Source organism: Triturus cristatus, chromosome 10 (genome assembly GCF_964204655.1).
Source record: "Triturus cristatus chromosome 10, aTriCri1.1, whole genome shotgun sequence".
Lineage (NCBI taxonomy): Eukaryota > Metazoa > Chordata > Amphibia > Caudata > Salamandridae > Triturus > Triturus cristatus.
The window spans coordinates 860,595,619-860,615,635 of NC_140593.1; the positions used below are offsets into that span (position 1 = coordinate 860,595,619).

At 44.7% G+C, this 20,017-nt stretch overlaps 1 protein-coding gene across 1 annotated transcript in view; it reads left to right on the forward strand.

Moving 5' to 3' along the window:
- The window catches only part of KCNH2 (potassium voltage-gated channel subfamily H member 2), a 1,592,201-nt gene that overhangs the window by 335,908 nt on the left and 1,236,276 nt on the right, over positions 1-20,017 (forward strand). The gene's annotated exons all lie outside the window — the stretch shown is intronic.

Here is a 20,017-nt window from a genome sequence, read left to right on the forward strand (position 1 = left end):
ACTTTCGGAGTGCGTGATTGGAAGGGTGATGGAGGAAGAATGTTCTGTGAAAGAGATGTTGGTTGGCCATGTGTGAAGTTCAAAAACATACTGTAGAAATGGTGCAGCGTGAGGCTCTGCACATACGTGAGAAGTGTTGCAGAGAGTGTGAGAATATGCACATTTGCAAATACCTACTTACCAACTTGTTTAGATCTCTATCTCCTTCCTATGGATATATCCCCTCTGAGCACCCACTGATGGAAGCGGGCACACCTTCTCTCAGGGAGTCAGTATCGCTACATTTCAGAGAACATTGTGTACCACTGTTTACAGGAACTGATGCCCCATGACAAAGGGAGGAGGAGAAATAATCAGATCAAGGTGGCACATATGGGTTAACATGTGGCACAAGCAGGAGACAAAGGAAGAGTCATGGTGAAGGATGGGTAAGCAGGGAGAGGGCATTGTGCGAAGATGCAAGGCATGGGATTTGATAGAAGATAAAGATGACTGAGGGAGACTGAAGGAATTGGGCTATTTCTGTCACTGTGTCCATCACTGCCAGAATCCTTAATTACCATAATTCCCAACATTCTCAGTTATCAACTTTGCCGGTGCTCCTACGGTCCCTCACTGGAGATTCCCCTAATTATCATCATCACCAGTATCCGCTGTCTCCGCCACTGACCCCTGTTGCTATAATATCTAGAGGCCCAAGAAGCTGTCACTGACCTTAATCTCTTTTAGTACAAACATAGACAACATAAATCAAGCTGTGCCCTTTTCTTGCAAGTACACTTATTTTAAATACATACTTGCTTCTTGTTCTTTAGGTTCCCAACTCCAATCTTTACCTCTTGCACTTGAAATTCCCTTCTGAGAGTCCACCTGGAATCAGCTGCTCTCCTGTGTTTGTTTTCTACATGTCTCAGTCACTGTCAATGCGCCTCCAACAGTCATATATGCAGAACTAGCAATAAACTGTCCACAGGGGTCATGACTTCTAGTGTATAAATGATGCACAACAGCCATGGAAACATGAGTAACAGTTAAATAAGGCTACTCAATGTCTTAGACTTTGTTTCTAGCAGTGCAATCATGTTGTCCTAACCAATATCACTAGATTTGCAAGAATATGTGTTAAAATGTCATTAGAGACAAACCCTAGTTAAAGAGATCATGGCGTCAGAATTGCATAAAAATATTTTGTACGTAGTATAGTTTTCTAAAAGATCCAATTGGAGTTAAAAATAGAAAATTTGCACTGACTAGAACTTTTTTGTGTTCAAATTTAAGACACCATATTTGTGCTAGACAATACTTTTGGTAATGATATTTTTACATGCAATCACCTAGATACTTTGGGCCAGATGCATTAAATCCATTCTATATCAAAGGGAAAATGTGTACGTAGCTATGGCCCCTTGTCGCTGCATTGTGAATGTAAGTGCTTGGTGAAAATTGTCTCACATACCCTGTCCGGATCTTGGGGGAATGAGCGACACAAGTTGTTTTCTGAAGACTTGAAGTCTGGCTTGTTTATGCAGATCTTCAGGAGGCCTTTTCCCCCTATCTGGAATGAGATGTCAGAAAGATTGTGTTTTCCTCACTCGCCGCAGAGTTTCTGGGAATGGATTGGGGCCGGAGAAGAGGTTCCGTTTGAAACTTTTGAGTATTGTGTGGATTGCCCATATAACTAAGGGAGAAGGTGCCTATGCATTCGTTCACACACTCTCTTCCATGTGTCTGTATCTCAACAGTTTCTTTGTTGTTCCAGCAATGGTGGTAAGGTGATTTTTTGGGAAAAGTAATGGCAAAGTGTATGCTTGTACATCTGTGTTCTTGGCTGGATTTCATAATGCTGCATCAACAAGGTGGACATGTGCACGTTCCTTATTTGTAAATATATTTGTTTATGTAGTATTTATTTATTTGAGAGTTTTGTAATGTGCTTCATATAACCTTTCAGTTAGTTCAGAGTGCAATCTGGAATTTAAAGATCTGTCCAGTATTGAACAAAAGGACGCTATAGGGACAGACATGTCTGATCTGGCAGAGTAGGTGCCCATGACAGATGATCTGTTGCCACAGCCCCTGTTTGCCAGCAAAGTATGCCCAAATGGTTCTCTGCTCACGAGCTTCCTAAAGCACACAAGGGTGAGTTTAGAGCTGGGCGAGGAGGTAGGGTATTCTACAGCCTTAAACTCTCTACTCCCAGGTGTCTGTCCCTATGTCTTGTACGTTTGTCCGCTTGGACAAGCATTGCTGGGTTAGGTTGTCAGCCGAGGACTTAAGGTTTCTAGTTAGGGTGTAGCGTGGAGCTAATTTCTGTATATATTTCAGACCATTATAAAGCTTTATAGCACAGGTCCATAATTTAAGGGTAAAAGGAAATCCATACATACATAGAATTTTGGTACTGCATTATAAAAGCATGCAGAGAAAGAGCTGAATAGATGATGTCATTCATATAAGTAACATAGGTTGTGATTTACTAAAGAAAAATAACTATATTTTATTAACGAGTGTTATAAAAATGTGAAAGTATGAACTTTTGCGTTAAAAAGTTTACCTCTAATCGTTTCTGAATATCATTTAAATGAAAGTATAACTAACGAGATTCATCAAATATAATGATTAATCCTGATTATGATAGTACATTTCACTAAAATCTTCTTCTCTGTGTGTGAAATCATATGCACCGAAAATGACAAAAGAAAAGTAGGTGCTACACATTTCTATTTGATGATACTTCCTTGAATCTTATAAAGAAGGTACTTCACCTATATAGCAATCTTATTTGTTTGAAACAAATTAAAAATTTATGATTTGAACTGTATTTAGATGTTGGTATCTGCCCTATATTACCACTTATTATTTGTAATCCCACTAAATGTTCCAAAGTGCATCAGAAGTCATACAAAACCATGACATCTTCATGTTCTTTTATGAATGTATGCTTATAATTCCAAATACAGGATTATATTAGCCTAAATTAATAAGGGCCTGAATGCATTTGCAAAGTTTCTGCCTTGCTAAGCTCATTTCCCAGTGACAAATTATGTGCAACGGTATATTTCCTTATTGAGTTTACATGTATGAACGAAAGATTTTGCCACAAAGATGTTATCATCTCAGGACATCTGCCTGGGAAACTGTACTCTTGATCTTTTTCCTATGCTCTTCCTAAAGGATCATTGTTCAAATGTTTCACATACTGGATGGCTTAAGGACTGCGTAATTGTCCCACCTATTTCTCTGCATTTTGTGTCTTCTTTATGTCACCTGACACACACTCCATTGGAACTGACTAATGGACTGAGTGGTCTGACCAGATAAGGTGACTCCAGAAGGTGTCCCCCCTGGAAACGCTAAGAATATAATAATGTCTGATCTAACAAATGGAGATATTATTGAACATTATTGCGATGGTGATAGTGATAGATGACTGCTGTTGTGCAGGCTGACTACAAACTGCTAATGGAAATTTGTAGAAATTACCTGGCATTTTAACTTGCCTGATTCAGACTAATCTGGCTTCTTTTTCGAACTGACGCATATGGTATATGCGCTTAGTGGCCTCTTCGTTCTGGGACAACTTGAACAGGCACAATTGTCCCTTTCCTGAATTCTTGAGCTTTTGGTACTTAATTTGACATTTCTTTATTTGTCTTACTACCCTATGTGATCTATTGATGCACATATCTTTCTCCATTTTTGATAAACTAAACTAAATTTACTACTTTGACTCAGCTGTCATGATTTATCCTTATACTAGTGAAGGTGCATTTCCAATTTGGGATTACTAATGTCTTGGGGAGAGAGATCTCAGAGCATCAAATTCTAATGTTATTATTCTGGATAGTTTTAGCTGAACGCTTGGTATGTATGATTTTAGCTCTACTACATTTCTGCAGAAGATTTGGGCTTGCAGTGATAAGACTTTACCTTTATAGTATTGTCTTGAGAGTAATTTACATGAGCTTGATATCAACTTTGTAATTCATTTATCCAATCCCTGGTCCTCATTGGATGACTGTTGGAACCCTTTAGATCCAACCCCTCTCGGCACCCAGCAAGGTCCATCGGAGGACCAAGAGAGTGGTAAATTCATCCTTGAAATTCCTGTCCATTAAGTATGTAATTTGGGGCCCAGTAAAGGCTACAGCAGTAATTCTGGTAGCATGTCGGATGGTTTGTGGTCCGATGAAGTTAGGATATAAGTGGGGAAATCCTTATTAAGATCCCTATTCAAAATTTTGATTAAGATTTAGATCAAATCCGAAGCTCTGTGTTCAGTCAAAGGTAACCAAATGCCAGCGTTGAAGGAATACGATGACAGCAACAAGATCGTGGAGAGAGTATCAATGGGTTGTGCATTATTGCTTGAAGCTTAGATTACGGTAATATGGCTGTGAGAGGTTATGCAAAGTTTAGAGTTGCGTTAAGTTATACACTCTGTGCAGTGAAGTTAAAGTTGTTATCGGCTCTGAAGTGGCCTAAGATCCCGGGATATACACCTATGGGTGGTCTCACTATGGCATATGCTGAGTAAGACTGCCTGCTGTGGCTTTTGAAGGTACAGTGCATGAGACATTGTCAGCAGTACCAGTAGTGAACGGAACTTTCTGCTGTGAGTTTGAGAAATTACGATCGCTGTGGGTGTTCTCAGTGCAGCCATCACAGGGATAGTGGCCTTCTGGGGTCAGCAGACCACCATGTCTGTGACTGCTTTTATGTAAAGCAAACTTTTTGTTTGTTTTTGTTTTAGATGCAGACTGTTTTTCTTAAAGGAAAATGGGATGCATTTTAAAAAAAAAGAAACTTAAACTTTTAAGTTTCATTATTTAAGAGTAGGCAAGTAGTCTGGGGACCACTGCTTGCTCTTAAAAAATCTATTATTTTACATTCTCAAAGATGAAGGGATCCTTTAGGGACCCCCTTCCTTTTGTGAATGGGTTACCACTTCCTTCAAGGAGGTGGTAAAATATATATTTTTTTCTTTTTTTTTTTGTCCTCAATTGTCTTTTTTTTCACCCTTCTTCTAACTTAACCGACCCAGGGTTTCATGCCTCATATAAGCTGGACACAGACGGGGGGAGGGGAGACACAGCATGAAGCTCTCCCCAGAGGCCCGCCCGTATTCCTTCTGGAAAACCTCATCCTCGAGTCTACCACCTACCAACCCCCAGATCCTCCTGCCTTCAGAAGAGGGACTGAAAAAACCAGCCGAGACATCAAAAAGGCCTTAATCATTGGACCATTTTTAACAAAAAAAAGAAGGAATTCCCCTGCCTTCCAACATATCAAGACAAAAGGGGAGCCCAGAATTCATTTCTCTTTCTCATCTGATCCGAAATATCCAATTTAGCAATGTATTTCATTGACTGAAAAAGTAAAATATTATTATTTTACAACCAGAATTTGGTCGCAAAACATTATTACATACCACTGCAAATCAGCATTAGGAAGAGATGCCCTAAAACACGCCACTTCCAAATATGAATCACAATTTAGCTTTTGTGCATTTAAAAAAGCTTTTTTTGGTCATAAATAGCTGATTTTGTAAATCACGCTGTTTGCGACCTCCAAAAACGTTTTGTGCATGAGGCCCAAGGTTTTGATGTTCTTACGTGCAGTCCTACAAGCTGGCTAACAAATTCATGTCATTTGAGAAACTGTGTTTTGCTTGTGCAAGAGCCAGCATTGTTGGCAACATGTAAGGCATACTCGTAATTATATCGTATTATTATAATATCAATTTGATAGTGCAATTATGCTCCGTGACCTGCTTTTTACCCTGGCTGCTCGCTCTTGCAGTAAGTATTGTGACATCAGTTCTCAATTGTAATAACTTATTACAGTTGTGCAGGTACGTCGGACGTCACAAGTTGCCTGTAATATGGTAATTAGATACAGGCTTTTATACAGGGTTTGCAGGCTCCCATGTATTGTATTCAGCATTCTACTCTGCCATTTTCTAGTTATATTTCTTAGTGCTCCTGTATAATAGCACACAATTTAAAGTTACGCATAGAAACTGAATATATTTCTTTAAATAAAGGAGTCATACAAGTATAATTTGTAAGATTTATAGCTCCATTTCCGCATGCTAATGGTTGGAATTTGTCACAATACCTGACCAGGACTGGGAAAGTCTGAAGCTGCTGTAAAACAATTATAATTGTTTTGCTGAATTAGTCTTGTATAAAATGTGAACACTACAGGTTTTAGTAGATCTTATTAACACAGGCATTACTGAGAACATTGAATTGCATAGTATATTCATACGTGTTTCCATTACTAATTTACCACCTTAGCAGCTCAACTGTTGTAGAAGAAAGTTTTCATTTAAGAAAAACAACTATGGGGTAGTTTTAGATACCCTGATAAGTTATTTTAAGATGAAACAATCTGGGGGGGGTTTGTTGCTCATGGAACTACCCCCCAAAAATCTCAGAGGGTTCTTATAAACAAGGATTGACAATGCTCCTTCCTTCTAAATAATGCAGTGTTCAAAGGTGAATTCACTACAGTTCACTTTCCAATGACTTTACCTATTGTAAATGAAAGTTTCTTAGATGCCATTGTGGAAATATCTGAAGTCAAAAAAAATCCTCAACTTTCTAAAAGCATATTGTTTGCCTTACAGACTCAGATCATTTTCTTACTGTTGTAACATGGGGGAGAGAAGGCCTTCACCTTGAAGACATATCATGTTGTCTTTGTCTGAGAAGCTTAAAAGAGTTAACTTGGACTTTTTTTCTTTCTCAATTAAAATTGTATTCAGTTTTAAATAGGAGTAAGCCCTGCATGTGTAAAGCAGCAATTAAGTGATCTGAACACCAAAAGGGTTAAAACATCAGCAGCCAATCTAAAGTCTGCCCTAACTCAGAAAGAAGAAGCAAAGGCAAACAGGAGGAGAATAAAGACAATGAAAGATTCGCACAGACCCCATCTCCTTAGATATTCTGAGCTCAAGTGCCATAAGAAAGGTCATTGTTGTCCTTTCTTACCATGAAAAGGTGTAAGATCAACCAAGGATGAATTTATGTTATTAGTTGTTTTTTTTATGCAATCTGCTTCAGGGAACAACAGTTTGTTATTGTTTCCAAACGTTTTTATTTAGCCTTCTCTGCAAAAATGTATATATTTTTTGTAACTAAAATGCACTTTTACTATAGTTTTTTAAAATATTCACTCCCATTTCGTAGCGCATATTTCAAACTGTGAACAAAATAAATATATTGAAGCATCAAATATCTGTTCAAGCTACACAGTGGTTAGTATAGTAGAAGTGCCTATGAACAAAATAAATATTACAATATTTTTACCCAAATCTGGAAGAATAGTATTTATTCTAGGCATTACAAATAGGTAGATTTGTAAGAAACAATGGTGCCATTATGCTGCCCTGCTTGGCACCATTTTGTGTGCACATGGGAGTTCAGAGATCCCTAAACTGAATGTTGAATCTGAGTCCAGTCAGTGTGCTAACACATGACAGTCAAGGATGTAAATTGCTCACTTTACTGGCTAAAGAACACAGTAAATCGCAGTGTCCAATAACATGGAGCTGTTCGGGAATTCACAATGAACCTAACTCTCATTGGCAGGGAAGCTCTATCTGCTGGGAAACCCCATTAGAATTTGGAATGGATCCACCTCTGGAAAGGTTTTCAAGAAGCTACATACATTGAACGTAATGTTGACTTCTGTAAACAGAAAGCCTTTCTTGAAGAGTGCACAACAGAAAGCCTTTCTTGAAGAGTGCACATGGCCATGTGCACACTTCACTATGATGCCAATTCACTGAAAGCATCATAAATATTTACATTAGAGATAGTTTGGATGAAAATCCCAACCTAGAAATATCTTGTACATGGACTGATCTGGATCTCCAATGCATGTGGTAATTCCCCGTCTGTCTGCAAGTCGAAGTTCCACCAGGCCCTTGCACAACATTTAAAATATGATTCCGCATTTTCCAGGCCCACTTTCCTATGGTTGGTCCTCCGATTGAATTTTTATTTTTCCACCTGAGAGGTGATGAGAGTTAACATTTACATCAATAAATTTCAATTGACAGCATAACCCATTTGGCTACATAATGAGGACCAGGAGCTGGGGTTAAGAAGGTTTATGACAAATTAAGAATCAAATTAAGATACTTATGAGATACGTTGTTTGATACCAAATATGACACTTTTCAATGGGATCATAATGGATCTGGCAACCTGGGGGTGCCCGGGTGCTAGCCCATGTTACCCGATGGCCCCCTGAACACGTTTAGTAGCCCCTAATGGAAGAAGGCTACTATAGAAACATATAAGCTTGCACTTGTTTGTCCACACCTCTAATATAATGCACCCTGCCTCGTGGCCTCAGGTGCCCTACCTTAGGGGTGGCTGATAACGATTATAAATAGTGCTGTGACCTTGCTAGTCATGGTGAGGGCAAAAAGTAGTCTGAGTAGTTGGCACTGCTCCTGCAGTCAGCAATGAAAGACCAGCTGTCACCTCTTTACTTGGGTCATTCAGGGTGGCACAATGAGTGTTGCAGGCCCTGGTGGCCCCTTAAACTCCCATGCCCTGAGCACTGTGGTACCACTTACCAGGGACTTATATGCCCTAGCCAACTGGGGTTACCAAATCACATATATCATATTTTAAGGCAAGAGCTCTGTCACTGGGGTCTGGTAAGCAGGCTCCAGTGAACTTTCAGAGTCAAAACTATCTGCATTGGAGGAAAAAGGGTGGAGGTGACCATACAAAAAGGGCACCTTCCTGCACCATGCAAGGGCTCAGGAGGACCAGATCACTTGTAAAACAGACAAGCTAAATGGGCCTGGAAGTCATTGTTCGTAGGGCGGTGGGATCCATAAATATGCTGGGGTGGCCGCATCGCCTGGGAAATGTGCATGGTTGATGGGTCTGATGAGTTTTTTTGGATGGAGACTGATTGGATGTGCCTAAGGTTGCCTAGCTGCCGTCAATATAAATGCATCTTCAAACATATTTATCTCTTGTGTAATGCTTTTAAGTATTACAAGGTGGAATTAAGAACATTCACCTTGGTTCATGATTGAAGAAATACAGATTCTAGACTGAAGTTTAGGAATATCAACTTTAGCAAGAAACTCTAGGTAATGGTATGGTGCCAGATTTTAAAAAGCTATACCCAAGTGACATATTTATAAACAATGATTAAGCCACAATATTTATGTAAGACAATATTTTTTTAAGCTATATTTTGACATACAACTTTTGGTAATCATTAAATGCAATATACAACAAATACTAAGGAATTTCAATAGTTCTCAGTATAGACGTTAGTTTGTAATAATTAGGGAAAGTGGCTGATTGACCTACCTTGCGCTTTGCTACTCCTGGCACTGGCCCTTTAACTAGGCCTGTAAAAATATTGTTACACCAGCATGATAGTGTGCAATTCCAGAATTTCAGGCGAGCAAAATGTGCAATTTTTTCCCATTTAGCATAATGTGAAATTGTGTGTGCATTTATACCTGCAAGTAAAAGATTTAAGTAGAAAATGTTTAGCCAAGAGACATTGTTTCATGCAACAAGATTTTTTTTCTGTCCATATCTTCGGTGACTTTTTGTGCAAGCTATACAATAGTGGAAAAAAGTTACTAGAGTTACCTGGGTCCTGAAGGCAACATTATGAGCAGAAAATGATCAGAGGTCTAAGAGCACTATTTACTGTCTGTGCTTTTCACTTCTTGAACTTCTACTGGACCTTCAGAAGCCAAATAAAGGCTGTTGAGGGAGAAAGATGGGACCAGATGTACTACCATTATGAAAAGCGATTTTATATCATGGACAGTGGGGTAAACCTATCGTACAGCTTCAGGGGGGTAGGACCAACAATCTGAAGGCAAAAAGACATCTCATTTATGTGTGCTGTAGATGGGAGTGGATTTGAATAGACACTCCTGGCAGGTGGAATTCTCTGTGGCAGACCATCATATGGGACCACATTGTTGAAGTTCATCTGAGTGTGCCCTAATGGATCTGGTTTATAAAAATATCCGAGTGGTAAAACCACAATGGTTGACTTAGAACCAAAAGGGGCAGAGTGGGAGTCCATAAACAACATCCTTTCTGGTATATGCGGTCCATTAAAATCTACAATAACACAATCCCCCATGCATAATTTGCGGGAACTACCTATCCAGCTGACTCTACGCACCATGTTAATATTTTTCTCCACCCTTCAACCCAATGTTGTGTTGTGCGATAACCAGTGAAGAACTTTATTCTTCAACTGGAAGTAATCCTCCTTTATACCCTGTGAGAGAGCTGGCACGTTCCCCAGTACCACTACATAGGGGATAGATTCTGGTGGCAAATGAATAACTGGTGGACACTGCAAATGGGCCTCCCTTCCCCCCTGAGTCTGACTACCTGTTGGTTGACTTCCCTCTAAGTTCCGTACCTGCATGGGCAATCTGTCCCTGTTCTGGCTTTGGCTTTCTTATGGCGAACAAAGCGGTACAAAAGGGGTGGTGATGGACGGAGCATCAGAACCAATCAAACACTCACTCCCAGTCAACAGATCTGGGTTTGATCCATCACCGTTCTTTAGCCCACTCTGCCACCCCAGTTCAGACATGGCCATATGCAAATCAGTCTGACCCTGTGCCTCATGGGAACAGTCCAGCCCGAACTGCCAAGCCATGTCTTCCCTGGACCGGAAACAAGCTTCCTAGGACCGGTTTCTGGCATTTCAGCCGTCTTCAGCCAGTCTTGCTTGAATCCAGTGGTAAAGTGAGCAAGGGACTCATGTCTGAGCATACCCTGCCAACTTATGGCGAACAAAGCGGTACAAAAGGGGTGGTGATGGACGGAGCATCAGAACCAATCAAACACTCACTCCCAGTCAACAGATCTGGGTTTGATCCATCACCGTTCTTTAGCCCACTCTGCCACCCCAGTTCAGACATGGCCATATGCAAATCAGTCTGACCCTGTGCCTCATGGGAACAGTCCAGCCCGAACTGCCAAGCCATGTCTTCCCTGGACCGGAAACAAGCTTCCTAGGACCGGTTTCTGGCATTTCAGCCGTCTTCAGCCAGTCTTGCTTGAATCCAGTGGCAAAGTGAGCAAGGGACTCATGTCTGAGCATACCCTGCCAACTTATGGCGAACAAAGCGGTACAAAAGGGGTGGTGATGGATGGAGCATCAGAACCAATCAAACACTCACTCCCAGTCAACAGATCTGGGTTTGATCCATCACCGTTCTTTAGCCCACTCTGCCACCCCAGTTCAGACATGGCCATATGCAAATCAGTCTGACCCTGTGCCTCATGGGAACAGTCCAGCCCGAACTGCCAAGCCATGTCTTCCCTGGACCGTAAACAAGCTTCCTAGGACCGGTTTCTGGCATTTCAGCCATCTTCAGCCAGTCTTGCTTGAATCGAGTGGCAAAGTGAGCAAGGGGCTCATGTCTGAGCATACCCTGCCAACTTATGGCGAACAAAGCGGTACAAAAGGGGTGGTGATGGACGGAGCATCAGAACCAATCAAACACTCACTCCCAGTCAACAGATCTGGGTTTGATCCATCACCGTTCTTTAGCCCACTCTGCCACCCCAGTTCAGACATGGCCATATGCAAATCAGTCTGACCCTGTGCCTCATGGGAACAGTCCAGCCCGAACTGCCAAGCCATGTCTTCCCTGGACCGGAAACAAGCTTCCTAGGACCGGTTTCTGGCATTTCAGCCGTCTTCAGCCAGTCTTGCTTGAATCCAGTGGCAAAGTGAGCAAGGGACTCATGTCTGAGCATACCCTGCCAACTTATGGCGAACAAAGCGGTACAAAAGGGGTGGTGATGGACGGAGCATCAGAACCAATCAAACACTCACTCCCAGTCAACAGATCTGGGTTTGATCCATCACCGTTCTTTAGCCCACTCTGCCACCCCAGTTCAGACATGGCCATATGCAAATCAGTCTGACCCTGTGCCTCATGGGAACAGTCCAGCCCGAACTGCCAAGCCATGTCTTCCCTGGACCGGAAACAAGCTTCCTAGGACCGGTTTCTGGCATTTCAGCCGTCTTCAGCCAGTCTTGCTTGAATCCAGTGGCAAAGTGAGCAAGGGACTCATGTCTGAGCATACCCTGCCAACTTATGGCGAACAAAGCGGTACAAAAGGGGTGGTGATGGACGGAGCATCAGAACCAATCAAACACTCACTCCCAGTCAACAGATCTGGGTTTGATCCATCACCGTTCTTTAGCCCACTCTGCCACCCCAGTTCAGACATGGCCATATGCAAATCAGTCTGACCCTGTGCCTCATGGGAACAGTCCAGCCCGAACTGCCAAGCCATGTCTTCCCTGGACCGGAAACAAGCTTCCTAGGACCGGTTTCTGGCATTTCAGCCGTCTTCAGCCAGTCTTGCTTGAATCCAGTGGCAAAGTGAGCAAGGGACTCATGTCTGAGCATACCCTGCCAACTTATGGCGAACAAAGCGGTACAAAAGGGGTGGTGATGGACGGAGCATCAGAACCAATCAAGCACTCACTCCCAGTCAACAGATCTGGGTTTGATCCATCACCGTTCTTTAGCCCACTCTGCCACCCCAGTTCAGACATGGCCATATGCAAATCAGTCTGACCCTGTGCCTCATGGGAACAGTCCAGCCCGAACTGCCAAGCCATGTCTTCCCTGGACCGGAAACAAGCTTCCTAGGACCGGTTTCTGGCATTTCAGCCGTCTTCAGCCAGTCTTGCTTGAATCCAGTGGCAAAGTGAGCAAGGGACTCATGTCTGAGCATACCCTGCCAACTTATGGCGAACAAAGCGGTACAAAAGGAGTGGTGATGGACGGAGCATCAGAACCAATCAAACACTCACTCCCAGTCAACAGATCTGGGTTTGATCCATCACCGTTCTTTAGCCCACTCTGCCACCCCAGTTCAGACATGGCCATATGCAAATCAGTCTGACCCTGTGCCTCATGGGAACAGTCCAGCCCGAACTGCCAAGCCATGTCTTCCCTGGACCGGAAACAAGCTTCCTAGGACCGGTTTCTGGCATTTCAGCCGTCTTCAGCCAGTCTTGCTTGAATCCAGTGGCAAAGTGAGCAAGGGACTCATGTCTGAGCATACCCTGCCAACTTATGGCGAACAAAGCGGTACAAAAGGGGTGGTGATGGACGGAGCATCAGAACCAATCAAACACTCACTCCCAGTCAACAGATCTGGGTTTGAGCCATCACCGTTCTTTAGCCCACTCTGCCACCCCAGTTCAGACATGGCCATATGCAAATCAGTCTGACCCTGTGCCTCATGGGAACAGTCCAGCCCGAACTGCCAAGCCATGTCTTCCCTGGACCGGAAACTAGCTTCCTAGGACCGGTTTCTGGCATTTCAGCCGTCTTCAGCCAGTCTTGCTTGAATCCAGTGGCAAAGTGAGCAAGGGACTCATGTCTGAGCATACCCTGCCAACTTATGGCGAACAAAGCGATACAAAAGGGGTGGTGATGGACGGAGCATCAGAACCAATCAAACACTCACTCCCAGTCAACAGATCTGGGTTTGATCCATCACCGTTCTTTAGCCCACTCTGCCACCCCAGTTCAGACATGGCCATATGCAAATCAGTCTGACCCTGTGCCTCATGGGAACAGTCCAGCCCGAACTGCCAAGCCATGTCTTCCCTGGACCGGAAACAAGCTTCCTAGGACCGGTTTCTGGCATTTCAGCCTGGCTTTGGCTTTCACCATGTTTATGTACTACCTGGCTTGTAGTTACTTGTCTCACCCCCGTGGCTGTGATTGAGGCTATGACTGAGACTGTCCACTAGAATTTTGATGCATGTTTGCCAAGGTGAGGGACTCCAATGGGATACTTTGTCCAGATTGGACACTTGTCCCTCCCGTTGGTAAAGGGGAGACATTGGTTTTTAGGTCTAATAAGCTTTTTTCAATCAATGACAGACGATGGTTTATCGGGCCCAATTTTGAGTCCAACAAATTTATCATCATTACCTGGAAGGATTCCAGTGCACCAGTCAAATCCAATTTAGATGATATTTGGGAAGGATACTGTATTAGGGAGCAGGTTAGGTTTTAATCAATATCTTAGCTTTACCCCCCGTTACTTGGGATTTCCTTTTGGTGCCTACACCTACCTCTGAGACACCAATCTCAGCCGGAGATAAATTCCCTTGCCTAATAGCCTTTGGTAATTCCGACTGCTTACTGGAGGGACTCATCAGATTCACTTATTACCTAATATAACAACAGGTGATCCGAGGCGGGGTGACAATTGGTTGAATAAAAGTCCCGGCACAATCCTGCGCAACCTCCTGCAACCCGGTATCATTAGTCAGGCTCAAAAGTTCATCCTCACCACTAATCAGGGAGGTAAGTGTATCAGCATGCATGGGGTGAGGAGCAGTGACGGGTGACTTAGAAAGGTGTCTGTTAACAAGCTCGATTTCCTTATCTATCACTGCTGCCGCCCGCTGCAGGAATGAATACATGGTAGTCACTGGAGCAGTGGTACCGATGGTACTGGTCGCAACCCTTCCAGGTGCTGGTGTTACCTTACGCCTAACCATTGTCAGTCTAATAGAGAGACGGTTTCTAAAATGGTAGGTTAAAGCGTTTCAGCTTACAGGGGATAACTCCAAGGATTAGACAGGGAGATTCAGCACCCAGAAGATAGGTATAACAAGATTCCACAATTAGAAGATCCAGGACACAAAACAAACACTCTACACACAGGCACCAGAATTGTCCAGCACAATCCGCGTAATGGTACCCATACAAGGTATAAACGGTGAGCAGTAAAAAATCAAGCTCTGTCCTACCTCCTCAGTCGCTGATTACACGGTAGATAGACACTACTGGGACAGGACAGAACAAAAACACTGTTTGTAAACGAGAGCAACCACTGGCCTTCGTTTGAAGAAATTTCGCCCAGGCGTGTCCTGGGTGCGCCTGCACGCCTCCCATGCTGCGGGAGCCCGAGGCTGTCTTTATGCGCCAATAGGCGTGGCATATTCGCGTTGGCACCTCCTGGCGTGTGCGGTGCTGGAAAATGTAGGCCCCGAAGGTCCCGGTAGTCGCAGCCGTCCCGCTATGATAAAGATAAAGTGGCGGCGTGCAAGATTAAAAAGCTCTCAGTCCCACAGGGGCTCTATCAGTTTATGTTCAGTTTTGGCAGTCTCTGACGGCACTTATGTTTTCCTGAATACTGGAACTCAATATTTCGGACTGTGTTTTTCAAGATTTACAGTGTTATCTTCATTATTTTTATACATTTTGTACAATCAAGGACTGTTTTCCCCATCTTGCACATCCTGGGACTAGACTGCTGGAAAGAGATCGGTGGGAAATGAGAAAGGTTCAGAGGTGAGCAAAACACTGAAACATTACCTGAGCAGAAACCTGTGCAGACATGTCCAAGCTCTCTCCTCCTCCTGGGGCGTGGGGGAGGGGGCAGGTGCAGATCTGGGGTCGTGGGGGGGTTCTTGGAGGGTCTGAAGATGAAGATAACTGCCCACCAGACAGGGGGTCCTTCCTCCTCTTCAGCAGGCTGAAGACACGAGGAGAGGCCAGAAGTGATGTCAGCATCCGCTGCTGGTGCTGTCTCTTCCTCCGCTGACATCAGTAATATGCACACTTGGGAAAAATCCAATTTTATCCCCCACCCAGCAACCTTATGCAGTGCAAATGTTGCCAGAATGAGGCCCACGCTTGCAGTTATTATAATTCAATATCACACAGTTATAGGGTGCACCCCAGATCACAACGTTATCGAAAAGTGTGCACACAGATAATTACAACACTAATCAAATCAAATCAAACACCGTGGGCCAAGGCTACAAGGGTAAAAAACAATGTCAAACATAGAACTGTTTTGGCAAGGAATCAATATATAAAGCAACACCGCTGTGAGGTGTAAGTAATCACTGGCAGTCACTCCCACACACTCACTCAGCACCGGTGCGCGATGCCACAGACATCAGGCTGTTCCGTATGGAGCACACTCACACACACACACAGCACTGTAATGCAATGCAACTGATATCTGGCAGGTCAATTGATTGGATGCAAATGCAGATCCCGTGGCCCCAAGCCCTCATCCACCCTTCATCTAACCCTGACTACCCTACACCCACAGGCTGGAGATAAAGGAAACCTTTCCCCGAATACTAGGTCAATCGCGGCCGGAGTCACACTTAGTCTGGGTCCCAGGGAAGAAGGTGGGAGTACGCAGCAAGACTCAATAGGATTCAGTCGACAAAATGGGGTTTGTCCACTACTTGGGAAGTTCACTGACATTATGCAGAGCAGAAGCAGGCTGAGGGCAATAGTCATTCAACCAAAGGATTCCACACAGTGCCTTCCCGCACCAGTCCAGTTCTGCGGAGCGCAGGGGTAGTCACGCAGTCTCTTGACCCACTTACGGTCGCTCTCGGAAGTGTTCTTTAGCCCAGTCAATTACTAACCACCCAGGCCCGATCCAGGCAGTATTACCTGGCAACACAAAGTCATCGGGCCGAATGAGTAGAGGGCAGTTTGTCCACCACACTGAGGGCACATTAAGGAGCAATCTATGAATAGGGAAGGAAGCAAGGGAAGCCTATCGGAAGAAGGAGGCAGCCCGGGAGACACATCAAAGGAGTGCCCATGCAATTCGGGCACCCTGTAACACAAATCCGCTCTTCAACGCCTCCCTGGAAATGAGGCATGACCTTTGGTGCGCATTGGTAGGAGTCACACCAGACAGTTTTCCGTTCATAAATAATGTAGAGTCTCAAACTCAGTACCTGCCTGGGAATGAGGCACAACGTCTGGTGCGTGTCGAGCTCAGTCGCACCAGACAATTCTGGTCACACACAATGAAGAGTTGTAATTTCTGTACCTCCTTAGAAATTAGGCACAACAACTGGTGCATGCTGATCTGAGTCACATCAGACTATTCCGGTCACACACACAGGCACAAGTTCAGCAGTGCTGCACTACATAGAATGAGGCACCACTATGGGTACTCCCTCACCTCCGATGGTTGCAACCTGTGAATCTGGCACTGCAAGCAATAAGCATGCACTGGTGTGTCACACAAGAGAGATGAGGCATGACCGACAAAGTGGGGCACACGGGGTCTCGCAATCGCTGAATCCGCTATCACCAACAAAATGCTTATGTGTGTCAAGGCCCCACAATGCATGGGGCATACTCCTTAGATTCAGGCAGTACTTTTGTGGCTCTGCACCAGGCAGTCCGGTCCCCAGGCACAATACTTAGTTCCATGCTCACACCAAGCTACCAGTTGGGTTCCAGCAGATGATGTGGGAATTTAGGAGGGCACCGCTCTCCAGGTGTCACAGGTAGATGGTGTGTGTCCCTTGCAGGAGGTCTTTGATGTCCCTGAGACCTCCACATGAGAATCGGGGGCAAGCCAACAAGCCATTGAAGAGCACACTTCAGTGTGCTACAGAGCAGCAGGTAGTCAGGCCAGGCCAGCCACTATTCTGGAAGGCTACACGGTCTTTTCCAATGGCAGTAATCCACCTTGTGCACAACAGATTCCTCTGGCAGTGTGCACCACACAATTCCAAGATATCCAGTTCCACATCCCCACACATGTATCTCTACCCTGCTGAAGTATGGCACCAGTAGTTATACTGTAGTGTGCCTTTGAAGTTGGGGGTGGTTCAGAGGGTTTCCCTTTGAACCACAGTTGTCTCCCCTACATTTCAGTTCTGTCTGCCATGAGGCACTGGAATGCAGAAATTCATCTTTGATGGAGCCATGGTCCGTCTCCCAGAGGCCAAGTGTCAAAACCTCATTCTTTCAATCCATCCAGCCAAGCCCTGAAATGGCAGATGTCTGTCATCCCAGTTGTATGTCCAATGTTTATGGATGTCTCTGGGGAATGCACAGATGTGCTCCCAGAACCTCCCGTGTGGGCTGGAGTCAAACTAAAAGGCACACAAAGAGTTTTAGAGCAGAGAAATGGCAATTTTCTAGAAGTGGCATTTCTAAGCTATTAATGATAAATACCTCTTTATCAAAGGAGGTTTGTCATTGTGAATCCAATGATGGGAAGCATTATGAGGCTGCTCCACTGTAAGCCACTATTGCAGCTTGAAGTAATCTCATCCATTCCCCCATGTTAACCTATGGGAAGAGCAAACCTCATAGGTAGTGAAAACATCCATGGGTATTCTTCATTACCTAGGCACGGAATACACATGAAGCCACTGGCTTCACCCCTGAAGACTTACCCCAGGGGTCACCTCGTGGTAGTGAAAGGTCCCCTCAGGATTGGCGAGTGGTTTAGAAAGGCCAACCTGAAGATAAATCTAATTGCACACTCACCGACCTGCAATGGCAGGCTTGTTACATGTTTAAAAACTTCATAGGTGCAAGTGTGCACCCGCAGGCCTGCAATGGCAGTCTTGAGGCATGTTTATAAACCTCATAGGTGCAAGTGTGCACCCGCAGGCCTGCAATGGCAGGCTTGAGGCATGTTTATAAACCTCATAGGTACAAGTGTGCACCCGCAGGCCTGCAATGGCAGGCTTGAGGCATGTTAATAAACCTCATAGGTGCAAGTGTGCACCCGCAGGCCTGCAATGGCAGGCTTGAGGCATGTTAATAAACCTCATAGGTGCATGTGTGAACCCGCAGGCCTGCAATGGCAGGCTTGAGGCATGTTTATAAACCTCATAGGTGCAAGTGTGCACCCCCAGGCCTGCAATGGCAGGCTTGAGGCATGTTTATAAACCTCATAGGTGCAAGTGTGCACCCGCAGGCCTGCAATGGCAGGCTTGAGGCATGTTTATAAACCTCATAGGTGCAAGTGTGCACCTGCAGGCCTGCAATGGCAGGCTTGAGGCATGTTTATAAACCTCATAGGTGCAAGTGTGCACCCGCAGGCCTGCATGGCAGGCTTGAGGCATGTTTATAAACCTCATAGGTGCAAGCGTGCACCCGCAGGCCTGCAATGACAGGCTTGAGACATGTTTATAAACATCATAGATGCAAGTGTGCACCCGCAGGCCTGCAATGGCAGGCTTGAGGCATGTTTGTAAACCTCATAGGTGCAAGTGTGCACCCGCAGGCCTGCAATGGCAGGCTTGAGGCATGTTAATAAACCTCATAGGTGCAAGTGTGCACCCGCAGGCCTGCAATGGCAGGCTTGAGGCATGTTTATAAACCTCATAGGTGCAAGTGTGCACCCGCAGGCGTGCAATGGCAGGCTTTAGGCATGTTTATAAACCTCATAGGTGCAAGTGTGCACCCGCAGGCCTGCAATGGCAGGCTTGAGGCATGTTTGTAAACCTCATAGGTGCAAGTGTGCACCCGCAGGCCTGCAATGGCAGGCTTGAAGCATGTTTAAAAACATCAGGTAAACACCTCGCTCCTAACGTGTAGGAATGACGTGTGCACCTTCACACTCCATGGGAAAGTGTTTAGAGCCCTAAGGCCACTAAAAGGGAATCAGCAAAACCCCGGTGTTGTCCCATGTGCACTGCCGACCTCCTAGGTAGGGAAACCCCACACGGGTGTTCTTCATTACCTGAGCAGGGAACATGCATGTGTAACTGCCTTGCCTTTCGCCTACCACTTGCTCCACCCTTCAGGGCTTACCCTAGGGGTGCTCTAGTGGTAGTGGAGGGCCCACACAGGGCTGGCTAATGAGTTGGGCATGCTAACCTGAGCATAGGCACAAATGCGCACCCACCGGCCTGCCATTACAGGCTTGATACATGTTTGGCTAGTCGGTGGGTGGCACGATCAGTGCTGCATCCCACCATTAGACAGTGCAGTTCCGGTCCGGGTATGCGGTGTACCTTTCTACAGGGCACTCACAGGTCCAACACCTAAACCTATCAAGTAATGGCATGGGCTGGAAGGGCGTGTGCGCCTTCACATTGCATTACAGTGGGAAAGCACCCAGAGTCCTCAGACACGAAAAGAGAATCAGCAAAAACCAGGAGGAGAAAAGAGCAAAACGTTTTAGGGAAATCCCCTAAGAAGGACCAT